General features: G+C 41.4%; 1 long non-coding RNA gene across 4 annotated transcripts in view; it reads left to right on the top strand.

The window, feature by feature from the left end:
- LOC139176414 (uncharacterized) overlaps positions 1-15327 on the top strand; it is a 544804-nt gene extending 529477 nt beyond the window's left edge. For 3 of the 4 annotated variants that reach the window (XR_011560878.1, XR_011560876.1, XR_011560879.1), the window contains one exon: positions 5607-15327. This is a non-coding gene — a long non-coding RNA (uncharacterized lncRNA). The remainder of the gene's footprint in view (positions 1-5606) is intronic. The other variant, XR_011560877.1, reaches the window with a different exon arrangement.
- The last annotated feature ends 700 nt before the right edge of the window (positions 15328-16027 follow it).

The raw sequence follows: 16027 nt of genomic DNA, 5'->3' as shown, positions 1-16027 counted from the left end.
TTGTTAAGTGGCTTCTTTTCCCACAGAAGAATATGTGATAGTATATTTTATATGTGAGTGATACCTTGGCTGGGTATAAAATTCTCATCTGTGCTCCCCTAAAAGTCAGTAATCATTAAATAATTTAAAAATTGTAATTCTAATATTAAGTGCATAGTAAACCCACCAAGTTTAACATTGCTTTTGTTCTTTGCCTTCAGAATATACACCCTAGGAGGTCCAGTCATAGTTTTGTATTTAAAGCAATTTTGAGTATGCTTTTCTCTGTGTGGCTACCAATTTTATAGGCAGTTGAATTCATTTTGTTTCTGTGTATGATTTTATGACTTATTTTTATTTAATGTTTAAATATGTAGGTTATTTAGACATTTTCAAAAATCAAGATTATATGTAAAAATATATTTAGGGAAGTTTCTATCTCTTTTTTTCTCCATACATTGTTACTACCCTCTATAGATTTTAGCTTTTTTTAAATGTTTCTTTGAAAAGTAAGGAAGTTATCCTCTTTCTCATATAAAAGATGTCAAACTGTATAGTAGTTTGTACTTTTATATTTTTTTTACTAAGTAGTATTTTCTTGAAGTCATTCCATATTAATTCATGGAGATCTTGACTTTGCTATGTGGCTTTCTGTTGTGTATTATAAGCTATTCACCAGCCCCCTACTGAGAGACATTTGGGTTTCCAGTTTGCATCAGTCATAAAGGCCCTTGTGTGTGGGTTGTTTCATATTTATGGAGGTTTGTCTTAAAGGTATTTGTCATTGTATTTTTGTTCAGTTGGTCTCTGTCCTGGGGAGAAGCTCATGATTTGGTTTTCTCAGTTCAGCTTTATTCACTTTTAAGTACAATTAAATTCCTTTTGGATACTGGTATTAGGTTGATATCAGTTTACCCTTTAATATTTCTGCCTCTTTGTTTTGATCCTAAGTATACAGGCAGTTCTCTCCTTTCACAAGAGACACTGATGTATAGATCAGTCTTATGGACTCTGTGGGAGAGGGAGAGGGAGAGGGTGGGGAGATTTGGGAGAATGGCATTGAAACATGTCTAATATCATGTATGAAACGAGTCGCCAGTCCAGGTTCGATGCACGATACTGGATGCTTGGGGCTGGTGCACTGGGACGACCCAGAGGGAGGGTATGGGAAGGGAGGAGGCAGGAGGGTTCAGGATGGGGAGCACGGGTATACCTGTGGCGGATTCATTTTGATGTTTGGCAAAACTAATACAATATTGTAAAGTTTAAAAATAAAATAAAATTAAAAAAATATAATACATTCTTGAAAATCTGTACAAGAAGTGCATGTGGGAAAGCCAGATAATAGACTTATTTGGTATAAAGGAGGAAGGGGTTCCATTCCCAGAGAGCTAAAAAGGTGAGAAGATCCCTAATTATACCTCCATTTTAAAAAACATAATTATGATTTATTGCTAACATTTGGTACATGTTCTTTAATTGTGTTCTTTTACTTCTGAATTAATTGAATATACAACTGACCTGCCTAAGTCCAATGAGAATCAGATTAAGGCGGAAGATTCTTTGTCTTCTGGCTGCTTAATGATTTTTGGCTTTGTCTCAGTTGTATTGTTTAACATGAACTATATTTCTTATCACTTGTATCAGCACTTTCCTTTTTCTGTTTTTTATTCGTTTTTAGAAAATAATAGGACAAAATATAATAAACATCCAAATAGTGGCACAAACCATCTCTGGACTGAAACAGAACAGTTCACTCTTGGGTAACATCAGTGTGTGATAGCTTGAATTGATCATTCTTTAGGGGTTGAGTGACAGTGTTGAATGAAAGCATGGGAAAAGGGGTTTGTGTGATAATATGTGTGAATGTATAGACTGTTTGGAGGTTGAACATAAAAGTTAAGCCTTCTCTGTATTTCCTGAGAAGTAGAGAGAGGCTGTTTGAGAAGTTGCTAGGTCAGTGCCATTTAAAAGTGAATGATAAAAATGCAGAGAAGAATGTGTAGGCAGTCTCCAGATTATGGTCCAAGGTATACGCTCATTATACTACAAAGTTGTCCTTTGTACTACTCATAGAACTTTTATAAGGCAAGTGATTTTGCCTCTGCATCTTGGGTGTTAATCATGGCCTGTGAATGGCATTGAAATATATAGAATTAACTCTGGGTAATACTTGAAGGAATAATTCTTATGGCTTCAGATAGCCTAGATGAACTGGTAGCAAACACTTGCTGATTTTGTGGGGCAGTGATGTGTGGTCTGAAGGAAGTGATTCAGTGGGGCTCATCTGGATGTGGCATGGTTCTCTAAAAAAAACCTAGGCTTAATGAAAAGAGTAAATGATGTAGGTAAGGAGGACCCTAACCCTGTGTCCAGGTAACTAGGGCATTGATGTAAGCATAGCTTATATAACAAAGATGTATGTGATACAGTCACTGGATTCCTGATCTTATTCCCTGTACCTTGCTGACTAAAGAACAAGTGAAAATCTTTGGGCATGTCTAAGAAATAGTCTTTATTTTGCTCCACTTTCTCTATTGTATAGATACTATTTTCCCCTTTGTAATTAATGAATAATTTGTGGGGAGATACTTTGTGCCCATATACGTATCCCATTTCTCATCAAACTTTCTAGATTTACCATCATTGGTGATTTGTTTTTGCCTCAATTCTTGCCATGATGGTTTTACTAATTGTTTACTTACTAGTTGACATTGTGTTAAAAAGAAGAGCCTTTCCTTTTTCATGTTTATTTCTTTAATTTCTTTATTATCTGGATAGACTCATGGATTCTTATTTTATTCAGTGGGTTATAATACATCAATATTTTTACTTATTTTGATATTAAGGTTGCCCCAAATTTAGCCAGTAGGAACTCCTTCAATTTGCCTCCTGTGCTCTTTTATCATGGTCTCATCATTCTTTGTGGAGAAGGCAATGGCAACCCACTCCAGTACTCTTGCCTGGAAAATCCCATGGACAGAGAAGCCTGGTAGGCTGCCATCCATGGGGTCACGAAGAGTCGGACACGACTGAGTGACTTCACTTTCACTTTTCATTTTCATGCATTGGAGAAGGAAATGGCAACCCACTGCAGTGTTCTTGCCTGGAGAATCCCAGGGATGGAGGAGCCTGGTGGGCTGCCGTCTCTGGGGTTGCACAGAGTTGGACATGACTGAAGTGACTTAGCAGTAGCAGCAGCAGCAACATCATTCTTTGAGCACTTGCTCACTTTTGGGGGCATGGAGGATGTTTCATGATTGTCTTGTATTTTCCCTGCCACAGCTCTAGAATCAGCCTTTCTTCAAAGGAGCATGGCTAGTTTTAGAAGGCAAGGGTATTTATAAACCATGACTTGGAGGTGATTCATTTGTTTTTGCTTTGTAATACATGGATACTATCTAGGAATTGAAAAAAAAAAGTCTGTCATAGTTATTGTGTTGGTTTCTTCTGGCTGCTATAACAAAGTACCATAGATAGTGGCTTATCAAGAGTCAGAATTTATGACTCACAGTTCTAGAGGCTGGAAGTTCAAGATAAGAGTGCCAGCAAGGTCAGGTTCTGGTGATGAGTCTCATCTAGCTTGTAGACTGGGGACTTCTCATTTTATCTTTGTGTGGTGGAAGGGGCTAGGGAGCCCAGCGGGGGCCTCTTTTTTAAGGATGCTAAAGCCCATTTTTGAGGCTTTACCCTCATGACCTAATCACATCCCAAAGGCTCCACTTCTTAATACTATCACTTTGAAAGTTAGATTTTCAACACATGAACATCAGATCAAAGCAGGTAGTCTGAATTTGGGTCCCCCAGAATCTGACCTTGAGCCAAGAATTCAAGGGCAAGTTGTTGATTGGGCAAGGTGATATTAGGTGGGGGTGAGGAGAGACAGAAAGAGTGCTATCCAGCTGGTTACCACAGTGGGACACTTTGAAAAATTGTGCAAACACACACTTCAAAACAACCCTGGTCAAGGGGAGAGAAAGCTGCAGTGTTTCATCTCCCACCTACCGGGCATTGTCCAGGACTGCTGTGTGGGGTGGGGTGGTGGGGAGGCAAGCCTGGGGAGTAGAGGAGGCAGTCACATTCCCAGACCCCTGTAGTCTGGAAAGATGGCTGGACGTCAAGCTGGCTTGCACAGATAGACATGGTGAGGGGAGTGGGATGTGGGCGTCAACAGTGTTCACCGCAAGGTCCTGGCAACTCCAGGAAAGGGGAGTAAAGCAGATTGAGAAATAGAGAAAAGCTTTGGGTCAGACCCTCTGAAGGAAGGCAGTCTCAGAGGTTGGGGGGGTGGGTGGGTCTCCTGACTTGTGTAGAAACTTTTAAATAAGGAGCCTGAGGATTTTCCACACAAAGAGCACCCTGGCTTGGCTATTACCACTCCTGCTCCCTCCTTGTAAGCTCCCAGGCCACATGCTTGGCCTCATCCACTCTTGGCTTCATCTGTCTATCTCTAGTTGTTCTGCTGAACAAGTGACTTTGCAAAGGATGGTGCTGGGATATCAGGGGGTAGATACAGGAAGGGTACTAAAGTGGGCTGGAAAATAGGAAGAAGGGGGTACTTATCACCTCACCTTCAACACCTCAGTGGTGTTAGTATCCTGAATCTGGCTGCATCTAGCCACTCCCACTGCTCCTCGCTGGTCCTCGTGGCCATGACCTTGCACGTGGATCTCTGCAATGGGCCGTAACCTCTCTGCCACCTCCACTCGCCCCCTTATTCTCTACACAGCAGGCTGGACATGTGACCATCCTACTTAGAACCCGACAGTGCCTTTCTCTCCCACCCAGGAGGAAATCCAGAGTCTCTCCTGAGGCCGACAGGCCCCCATGTACCCTGGCATCTCCTTACCTTTCCTTTCTCCCCTGCCTTTCTGCTCCTCACTGATTCTAGAACACATGAGCTTGTTTGCTTGTTGTTCCCTCTCCTCAGGATGCTTCTCCATCGAAGTCACATGGCTCCCTCCATCCCTTCTCCTCTCTTCTCATCCCCAATGTCACCTCTCTCCCAACCTCACCATCTGCTCATCAGTCCATCCCTTTACCTCTCTTTTGCTTCAAAGCCCTGTGGAAATAAATGAAGCCCATACAAAGGAGAATAAGCAAAGACTACTTATTCAGAATTTGCTCCAGCATGAGAGTCAGCCAGCATCCCTTGCATTTGACATAGACTCAAAGGCAGGCAGAGGAGTGGGAAAGCTTTACATGGAAAAGGGGAAGGCTTTCCCTGGGTTATGCCCTCACTGGAAACTGTTGTACTGGGGAGGCTTTAGGTAGGCTAACTAGAAGGGGCCTCCTATGTCAGTGGTTAGGGGTGCATACTTAGCCTTCTCTGGTTGGAAGCAGGGGAAAAAGGGAAGCTTCCAGTAATTAATCAAGCCCTGTCCACTTGGGGCCAATTGTCACAAGGGTTTATTGTCTGGCTTCCTAAACTATCATTGGAGATAGTGTTCTGACCTCCGGCAAGTCTGATTATAGCAGGCTGGCTTCCTTGGTTGGTTTCTTGGGCAGCTTGCTGCAAATTGTGGGTCAGAATTCTATTTATATATATATTCTGCTGTAATCTATTTGTATGTTTAGTCTCTAAGCATTCACTATTTATCTAACATGATGCATATTTGTTTTTCTAGTTAGGGCCTGTCTTACAAGATAAAGGGAGCTTGGTGAGGGCAAGGGGCTTATCCTGTTGCCACTGCATCTCCATCTCCTCAGACTCTACCAGGCACAAGGTGGGTGCTCAGTAAAGGTGAGTTGAGTGAGGGAATGATGGTGCCCGATCCTTCCTCTATATAAGTTTATAGAAATAGAACCTTCTGCTTTCTCCTTTTCTTTCCTTATGGGCTGACGCTTTTGAAAAGGCCAACCACCATTTGAAGAAAAGATCCGGGTGGAGAACCCTGAGTTTTGGATTCAGGGGATCAGACTTATATGTCTGTAGGAGTGAGGTAAGTGAAAGAACAAACTGGTTTGGTGAGTGGGAAGGACAGAACACAGAGTCTTTGTCCTGCAGAAAGTTGGCCACCTTGACTCGGTGCCTCCCAGTCTGTGTCATGTCAGAATGTGGGCCTACTGTTTCTAGAGCATATGCACTGTCAAAAAGAAACTGATACCCTGGAATTTTATATAAATACATCTAGTATTCAAATGTTAGCCACTGGACTTCCCTGGTGGTCCAGTGGTTAACAATCTGCCTACTCATGCAAGGGACACGGGTTTGATCCGTGGTCTGGGAAGATGCCACATGCCCCAGGGCGACTAAGCCCGTGAGCCACAACCACTGAGCCTGTGGCTGCGGCTACTGAAGCCCATGCATTTTAGAGCCTGTGCTCTGCAACAAGAGAAGACACGGCAGTGAGACACCCTTGTACCACAACAAAGAGTAGCCCCTGCTCACCTCAACTACAGAATGCCTGTGCACAGCAGTGAAGACCCAGTGCAGTCATAAATTTAAAAAAATAATCAATAAAAAATTTTTAAAAGTGGTAGCCACTAATAAAGTATTATATACTGGGGTGAGAGGAGGAAAGTGGGGAAAACTTTCCAGAGATGGTTCTGTGGGCTGCATTCAGTCCTAAGGCAGCCAGGCTTGGCCTGTGCTCTGCCACGATGGAGACCGGAGGTTAAGGTTAAGATGGCTGGTGTGAACCTCCAAGCTCCAGCCATTAGACACTACAAACTGGGTCTCAGCATATTCGTTGCCTTTGAATAATTTTCATTAGGAGTCATCTGTAGATGTGAGGAGGGTGATTGCACGAGGCCGTTTTGGCATCGAGCTGATTGTAAGTGAAGCTGCAGGAGCCATCTTTCTGATTATAATTGAGATTCCAGATGAGTTAATAATGACGCCATATGATGGGAAAAAGGAGGGACCTGTTCTTGTTTATGTTAAAAAAAGTTTTAGGTGCTTTCACTTAAAAAAAAAAGTGATTTCTCAAAACTTAAAATCATTGATTGATACTGGGAGTAATTAAGCTTATTTCCCCAGAATATAATCCTTTAGGAAATCCTTTTCCTAAATACCATTCATTACAGTTTGCAAAGGATTTAAAGGTAAGAATTCTGGGCAATGCTGATTATAAAACAAAGAGAAGAAAGGGAGTGTGGAAGAGTTATTGGTTGTTATTTTCACAGCTATCACTTAAGAGCCCAACAAAAATTACATTCACAATGGATTTTTTTTCTCCAATTCCAGGAAAATGCCAAAATGCAAACCAGCGAGGTTGATATTATTTAAGATGCTATTATCCTTGGTGAAATGTAAGCACAACAACAAAGCTCTCCAGTTTCTTTGGAAATGGGAGACAAAATGAATTTGGCTAAAGATAGCATTTTGCCAAATTTTGTGATGGTAGCAAACCCCATATTTATTTGAAATTGCTTAAAACTTTATCCTCTCCCACCCCAGCTCTGATTGAGCTAATTAGAACCCACAGGGAATCATGTGGGTAATGGTGGGAACAAGGAAGTATAAATATGCAATGCAATTAGTGCCTGCTCTTTTTCTGTGTGATGCAATCTGGAAGCTTGCAAAGGTTAGAACAATAGGATCCATTGATACTCAAGTTGCTATGGGAGTCCATAATTATGATATAATATCTTGCCAGCCTTTTGCAGGCACAAAGGTAGAATGGAATATGAGTAAATAAAATCCAGCAATTTTCTCCATCCATAATTTTTTATATCAATAACTTATTTTCTCTGTTTTTTTTTTTTCCCCAAAGAAGATAGAAACTTACTCAAACATTTTATGTGCCATTGGAAGACTCCAAGGGAACAAATTTGGTTTGCAATCAGTGAAATGAGAGGTGGTGTTATTACAAGCTGAAGAAAGCTATTCCATGATACCCTCTTCCTGCCATGTGTAGAAGTCCTTGACTTTTGCTTGCTACTGCTGGGTAAACTCATTCCAAGAGTAAACCTGGATTTAGTCAGTTATTCCTTAATTTGTCTGGACTATACTCGGGCTGGGCCAACCTCATGAGCATGGGACCTATGAAGTCTCTTATTCTTCTGGACCTTCTGTTCTCAGTCACTCAGTCATGTCTGACTCTTTGCAACCCCATGGACTGTAGCCTGTCAGGCTACTCTGTCCATGGGATTTTACAGGCAAGAATTCTGAAGTGGGTTGCCATTTCCTTCTCCCGGGGATCTTCCCAATTGGAGGATTGAACCTGCATCTCCTGCATCAGCAGGCGGATTCTTTACCATCAAGTCACTTGGGAAGCCCCAAAGTCTCTTATAGTTGCATTTAAAACTAGCACAATACAGTACAAAGATGAACAACATTCTTACTAATAATTTAAATTTAGATTTCTCTTTATTTAGAACAACACTGTGACAAGTGAGAGAGACCACAGAACAAAGGAAAAAAGCTTTATATTTTAGTATCCTTAATATCACAGTTTTTTCTGCTTTTTGAACAAGGGGGTGTAATTTGCATTTTGCATTTGGCCCCATAAATTGTGTAGCTGTTGCTGTACCAAGGCACAGATAAGTGTAATTTAGAGATTCATTCACTCTTTCAACAATTGTTTATTGAACATGAACTTGGTACAACATGTGCCAGGTATCAGTTCAGTTCAGTTCAGTCGCTCAGTCGTGTCCGACTCTCTGCAACCCCATGAATCGCAGCACGCCAGGCCTCCCTGTCCATCACCAGCTCCCGGAGTTCACCCAGAATCACGTCCATCGAGTCAGTGATGCCATCCAGCCATCTCATCCTCTGTTGTCCCCTTCTCCTGCCCCCAATCTCTCCCAGCATCAGAGTCTTTTCCAATGAGTCAACTCTTTGCATGAGGTGGCCAAAGTACTGGAGTTTCAGCTTCAGCATTATTCCTTCCAAAGAAATTCCAGGGCTGATCTTCAGAATGGACTGGTTGGATCTCCTTGCAGTCCAAGGGACTCTCAAGACTCTTCTCCAAAACCACAGTTCAAAAGCATCAATTCTTTGGCACTCAGCCTTCTTCACAGTCCAACTCTCACATCCATACGTGACCACAGGAAAAACCATAGCCTTGACTAGACGAACCTTTGTTGGCAAAGTAATGTCTCTGCTTTTGAATATGCTATCTAGGTTGGTCATAACTTTCCTTCCAAGGAGTAAGCGTCTTTTAATTTCATGGCTGCAGTCACCATCTGCAGTGATTTTGGAGCCCCCCAAAATAAAGTCTGACACTGTTTCCACTGTTTCCCCATGGAGATTCAAAAACAAACAAACAAACCAAACCCAACCAAAACAAAGGAACTGGTTTCTGACTCCCGGGCCTTAGCATCTGGTTTGGGGAGAAACACCTGCCATCAAGGCTTGTAGATATTTAAACCAATGTTGGTGCTGGCAAAAAGAAATGAAGCGGCTAGCAGTGAGCTGGAGATTGGACAACAGAAGGAGAAAACACTCTGCAGTGACTGCATCTGTAGTGATTGTGCAGATTTTTCATAAGAGAGAATAAACTAAGACCTTTTACATGAGAAAGAAAAAAGGAGTATTGAGGCCTGAATCTGTGGCCAGGAGTGAATCCCGTTTTTCTCGATGATAGAAACAGCCTGGAAGGAATTTGCAGAGGCGTTATTTCAGATTGTATCTGACTGTTCAAACTTGTAAGATATTTTAGAAGTACTCTTTTTGTTAAGAGAAAACCAAGTAATTAGAACTAGGCACACAGAGATTGGAGGCTTTCTCATCTTTTACTCCAACTTTATAAATTATGAGAGAGGCCCTGCAGTTATCTTTTGTCAAATCTGAGAGAGTAACTGTATTCTGCTAGTAACTGTCAAAAGTAGGACTGAAACCCACATCATCTGATGGCAAATTCTTCTCTACTACATTCCAATTATCTACCCCTTCACAATCCTTAATTCAACAACTGTTCTTACTTTCCTTTTCTAATATTAAGAAATTAGAAAGTGATAGTATTTCTGCCTGGAGAATTCCATGAACAGAGGAGGCTGGCAGGCCACAACCCATAGGGTCACAAAGAATCAGACAGGACTGAAGGGACTAAGCACGCACACATGAATAGTATTGTGCAGAAGATTTTTGTCTTTTGCTTCATTTCAAAACTTACGTAAGGGGGCTTTTAAAAAGTGAATGTTTCTGGTGCAATTCGATTATAATTTATCTTATAAAAAAACAATTTCTCCCTAACCACTCTCACTCTGAGTGAGGAATGCCTGTGTTCTGGAGCCAGCCTTCTGGTGTGGAAGAAAGATAGGCTTGTAGTCAGGCCTGGGAGGAATCTGAGTCTGCCGTTGGAGAGCCATATGCCTTTGGAACTGTGATCAGCCTCCTTGAGCCCCAGCCCCCCATCTGTAAAATGGGCACAGTATTGACTGCACTGTAGTGATGTTGGAGAGTTTGATGAGATGAGGTGGTGGAAAACCCCACAGGTGTTCAGGTGCTCAGCGAATGCTGTTTCCTTCTCTTAAAAGACAAAACATTTCCTCTTCTCTTTACCTCTTTTAAGGCTTCTCCATGGTGAAATTGATCCTTTTATGTCAATGGCATATTTTATCTGCATTTGAACTTGAGAAATTTCTAAGACTTTTAACTTTCTGTTAATATATTGATAAAGAGAGGAAAATGTGACTTTTCAGTTTTAGTATTTTCCTTCCATGTCTACTTTATATCCCAATGGTGAAATCCTAGAACACTAAAAATTTTAGGGGCGGTTGAGTCATCTAGTTGAGTAATTTAAAAGTGATGAGGTACTTTGAGTATAACCATAATAGCTGTCATTTAAGAAGGCTTTTAGACTAGGTCCTAGTCTCTGCATTTGACCATATTAAATTTTGTTAAATCTCACAAAGAGTCTTTGGGGAAAGTCTGTTATTGTGTCCATTTTACAAATAAGGAAGCAGAAACAAGCAGTTAAATAACTCATCCTAGGTCACTTGGGCTGGCCCAGGTACGATGTCCCAACCATTATGCGAAACTGCCTTAATTACAAGGCATTTCAGACCCCCTGATTTTACAGGTGGCTGAGATAAGGAAAGAGTAACTAACTGACTTGCCCAATCTCATCCAGCTGCTTCAGTGAAGGGGCAGGACTGGAGCCCCAGGATGGTGACCCTGGGATCATGATCCCCGAGGGCAAAGTTCTCTCTACTCCCTGCCAGAGTTACTGGCAGGACAGGCTCATGAGAGGCTCAAACTGGGAACCAGCCAAGCTAGAACTAGATAATAGTATTTCTATTCCTGTGCCTTTCATTAAAGATGCATGATTTTTGTAATTCTTTCCTTTAACAGTAATTGCTATGTTTTGTCTTTCAGAAACCTGGGCAGGAGGAGATAAGCCAGTATATCTGCCTGTTGAGCCTACAGTTAAAAATAATTATAGAGAACATGGTGATGCTTCGGAAACTGTTAGGTGATATGACATTTTTCAAATCATACTTTTTTTTACGTTATTCGGTTCTAGTTTGGAGGAATTATGTTCAGAGAGAAAGAAGAGTAGGAAAAGGAAAGTCAGACACAGTCATTTCTTTCGTGGAAAGTACCTGACCATTATTATAAAAAGGTGGATGCAGATGAAATTTGGATCTACTGGTTACCTATTACTTATAAGTTACTTATTACAATAAGTCAGAATTACTTATTGACTATGTGTACCCTTTTCCAGATTCCCTGGAGAAGGAAATGGCAACCCACTCCAGTACTCTTGCCTGAAAAATCCCATGGACAGAGAAGCCTGGTAGACTACAGTCCATGGGATCGCAAAGAGTTGGACACGACTGAGCGACTTCACTTCACTTCACCCTTTTCCGAAAAGAATTTGGTGTTTACAACAAGATTAGTAAGCCATTTTTGTGATGCAGCTGTAAGCTGCTGCTGCTGCTAAGTCGCTTCAGTCATGTCTGATAGACGGCCTCCTACCAGGCTCCTCTGTCCCTGGGATTCTCCAGGCAAGAACATTGGAGTGGGTTGCCATTTCCTTCTCCAATGCATGAAAGTGAAAAGTGAAAGTGAACTTGCTCAGTTGTATCCGACTCTTAGCGACCTCATGGACTGCAGCCTACCAGGCTCCTCCGTCCATGGGATTTTCCAGGCAGTAGTACTGGAGTAGTACTCCATTGCCTTCTCCGGCTGTAAGCTGAAGGGGAGACAAAGAGGCCCGCTGTGAGGGTTAGTGCTGTACCTGTGGTTGAACAAAACCTTGTGTTTTGGTGGCTCAAGTTTCGTCATTCTTATTCTCCAGAAAGGAAGGAACATAGCAATGGTGTCTACAGGAGGCAGTGTTTGTTTATTTTTTGAGTATAGTTGCTTTATGATATTGTGTTAGTGTCTGTTGTGCAGCAAAGTGAATCAGCTACATGTATACATATATCCTTTTTTCTTTGGATTTCCTTTGCATTTAGGTCAGCCCAGAGCACTGAGTAAAAATCCCTGTGCTATACAGAAGATTCTCATTAGTTATCCATTTTGTACATAGTAGTGTATATATGTCAATCCCAGTCTCCCAATTCATCCCACCTACCCTTTTCCCTCTTTGGTATCTATGCTTGCTCTCTACATTGTGTCTTTTTTCTGTTTTGCCAATATGTTCATCTGTACCATTTTTCTAGATTCAACACATGTACAATGTTGTACGATATTTATTTTTCTCTTTCTGACTTAACCCATCCTGTATGACAGTCTCTAGGTCCATCCATGTCTCTGAAAATAGCAAAATTTTGTTCCTTTTTTAAAAATAACCGAGTAATATTCCATTGTATATATGTATTGTGTGTGTGTGTGTGTGTGCGTGCGTGCTCAGTTATGTTCAATTCTTTGTGACCCCATGGATTGTAGTTGGCCAGGCTCCTCTGTCCATGGGATTTTCCAGGCAAGAATACTGCCTCAGGTTGCCATTTCCTTCACCAGGGCATTTTCCTGACCCAGGGATAGAAGCTGGGTCTCTTGTGTCTCTTGCATTGGCAGGCAGATGCTTTTCTATTGTGCCACCTGGGAAGGCTGTATGTATATACTACATCTTCTTTATCCATTCCTCTGTCTATGGACATTCAGGTTGCTTCCGTGTCTTGGCTATTGTAAACAGTGCTGCAGTGAACACTGGGGTGCATGTATCTTTTTGAGTTATGGTTTTCTTTAGGTATAGGCTCAGGAGTAGAATTACAGGATCATTTGGTACTTCTATTTTTAGTTTTTCAAGGAACCTCCATACTATTCTCCATTGTGGCTGTACCAATTTACATCTTTACCAGCAGTGTGTAAGTGTTCCCTTTGCTCCACACCCTTGAGCAAAGTTTATTTTAATGAAATTCAAAGAGTAGTTTCTCCTAAAGAGTGTGATATAGGGAATAATAACCAGTAACAGAACAGCCACCGTATTAGCAGTCTGGGTTCGCCAGAGAAAGAGAATAGGAAATCTCTTCATCTATCTCTGTCTCTGTATCAAGAAATTTTTGTAAGGAATGGACTCACGTGATTATGGAGGCTGACAGGTCCCAAGCTCTGCTGTCACAGCAAGTTAGAGTCCGAGGAGAGCCGATGGTGTAGTTCCAGTTTGAGTTTGAACATGTGACAACCAGGAGAGCTGATGGTGTAAATTCTAGTCTAATCCCAAAGACAGAAGAAGACCCACCTCCCAGTTCAGCATCAGGCAGAGAGAGAATTCTCCATTGCTCAGCCTTTTTGTTCTATGCAGGCCTCCCGTGGATTGGGTGAAGCTCTCTCACATTGGGGAGGGTGGTCTTATTGATGTAAATGCCAACCTCGTCTGGGAACACTGTCACGGACACACCCAGAAGAATGTTTCACCAAATATCTGAGTGCCTTGTGGCCCAGTCAAGTTGACACATCAGATTAACCATCACGAATCCCCCTCTTTTCACATGCAATCTAATGCAGTTCTCTAATTCATGACACAGGTAAGAATCAGAATTTTGTACTAGTGTAAATCTATATTCCATCAAGAGTTCAACTTATAATTTACTTATAATAAATACTCTTTGAAGGAAAATGAGCCTGTTTTGGTGAACACAAAGATAGGCTATCAGGGTTTTGGATGGTAGTTGCAACCTTACCTCAGCCTCAGTCCCAAAGATCTGCATTGTGATTTGATTGCACAATATTGAGACAAATTCACAGATAATTAGCTATATAATGTAACATTCTTTTTTTTTTTTTGTAGCTTGACTTGATATAACAGAATACATTTCCATGAAATGCATTTGGATGCTGGAAAGAGGAAAGTAGGGAATGTTTGTTTTAATGTAAAATCATTGTTGACATTGGCTCATGTTTGACTTAGAAGAATCAGAGAAAAGTATTAATGCTAAGGACTGAGGACAAGCTGTAGAGACTCCACATTATTTCTCATTATGATGCAGCTGTTATGCTTGAATCTAGATTGAACAGCTGAGCCTGGCCAGCCTGGCATTGCTATAGCATGCATATGGACTGAAGCCACCCTGTAGTTCCTCATATGCAATTTAGTATCTACAGGTCTGGATTTAGTGCAGGGTAAAACTACTCACTTTCTGATGAATAATATGTTTATTACTGTTAGTAGGTCGCAGTTAAGTACTACTCCTTATATGTGCTGGGTAACTTTTTGAGTGGGGGTACCTCCCTCTCTTTCTATAGACACACACACACATGCACACACACACACGCGCACACACACACCTTCGATGGTTTAAACAACAAATGTTTATCTATTCCCAGGTTGGAGGCTGAGTCTAAGACCACAGTGGTTCTTTATGAGGGCTTTCTGGAGGAATCTGTTCCAGGCCTCCCTCCATGGCTTGTGGATGGCCATCTTCTCCCTGTGTCTTCATGTTGTCTTTCTTCTGTACATGCCTGTGTCCAAATGTCCTTTTCTTATATGGACACTTGTCCTATTGCATTAGGGCCTAACCTTCAAAACTCCATTTTAACATGATTACTTCTGTATAGACTCTGTCTCTAAACAAGGTCTCTGAAGATTCTGAAGTACTGGGGGTTAGGACTTCAGTGTATGAATCTGGGAACAATTCAACCCATATTTATACTGTATGTACTGGGTTGGCCAAAAAGTTTGTTCAGGTTTTCTGTAACATCATATGGAAAATCTCCAATGATCTTTCTGGCCAATCCAATAAGACTATGTACATATAATTATATACAGGTGTAGTTATATATATATATGGAGAAGGAAATGGCAACCCACTCCAGTGTTCTTGCCTGGAGAATCCCAGGGATGGGGGAGTCTGATGGGCTGCCATCTATGGGGTCGTACAGAGTTGGACACGACTGAAGCGACTTAGCAGTAGTTATATATGTGTGTATATATCTACATATACACACATAAATGCATGTATAGTTATATATGCATATAGTTATAATTATGTATGTGTATCAGTTCAGTTCAGTTCAGTCGCTCAGTAGCGTCTGACTCTTTGCGACCCCATGAATCGCAGCACGCCAGGCCTCCCTGTCCATCACCAACTCCCAGAGTTCACTCAGACTCACGTCCATCGAGTCAGTGATGCCATCTAGCCATCTCATCCTCTGGCGTCCCCTTCTCCTCCTGCCCCCAATCCCTCCCAGCATCAGAGTCTTTTCCAATGAGTCAACTCTTCGCATGAGGTGGCCAAAGTACTGGAGTTTCAGCTTCAGCATCATTCCTTCCAAAGAAATCCCAGGGCTGATCTCCTTCAGAACGGACTGATTGGATCTCTTTGCAGTCCAAGGGACTCTCAAGAGTCTTCTCCAACACTACAGTTCAAAAGCTATGTGTATAGAGGTATACTATATACCTGTATACATACATAGTATAGTTATACGCATGTATATAGGTATAGTATATACACAATATGTATATATGCATGTGTTTGTGGATGTGTGTATATGTAGTAGGCATACCTCAGAGGTTTTGTGCGTTTGGTTCCAGACCACTACAGTAAAGCAAATATTTCAATTAAGCAAGTCACACAAATGTTTTGGTTTCCCAATGTATGTTATGTTTAACAGTGTACTGTAGTCTAAGTGTACAATAGCATTGTGTCTAAAAAGAACGTGTGTACACCTTAATTAAAAAACGCTTTATTGTTAAAAAATGCTAACCATCAT

This window comes from Bos indicus, chromosome 2 (genome assembly GCF_029378745.1).
Source record: "Bos indicus isolate NIAB-ARS_2022 breed Sahiwal x Tharparkar chromosome 2, NIAB-ARS_B.indTharparkar_mat_pri_1.0, whole genome shotgun sequence".
Lineage (NCBI taxonomy): Eukaryota > Metazoa > Chordata > Mammalia > Artiodactyla > Bovidae > Bos > Bos indicus.
The sequence above is the reverse complement of the archived record's forward strand: the minus strand, read 5'-3'. Positions and strand labels throughout refer to the sequence as shown.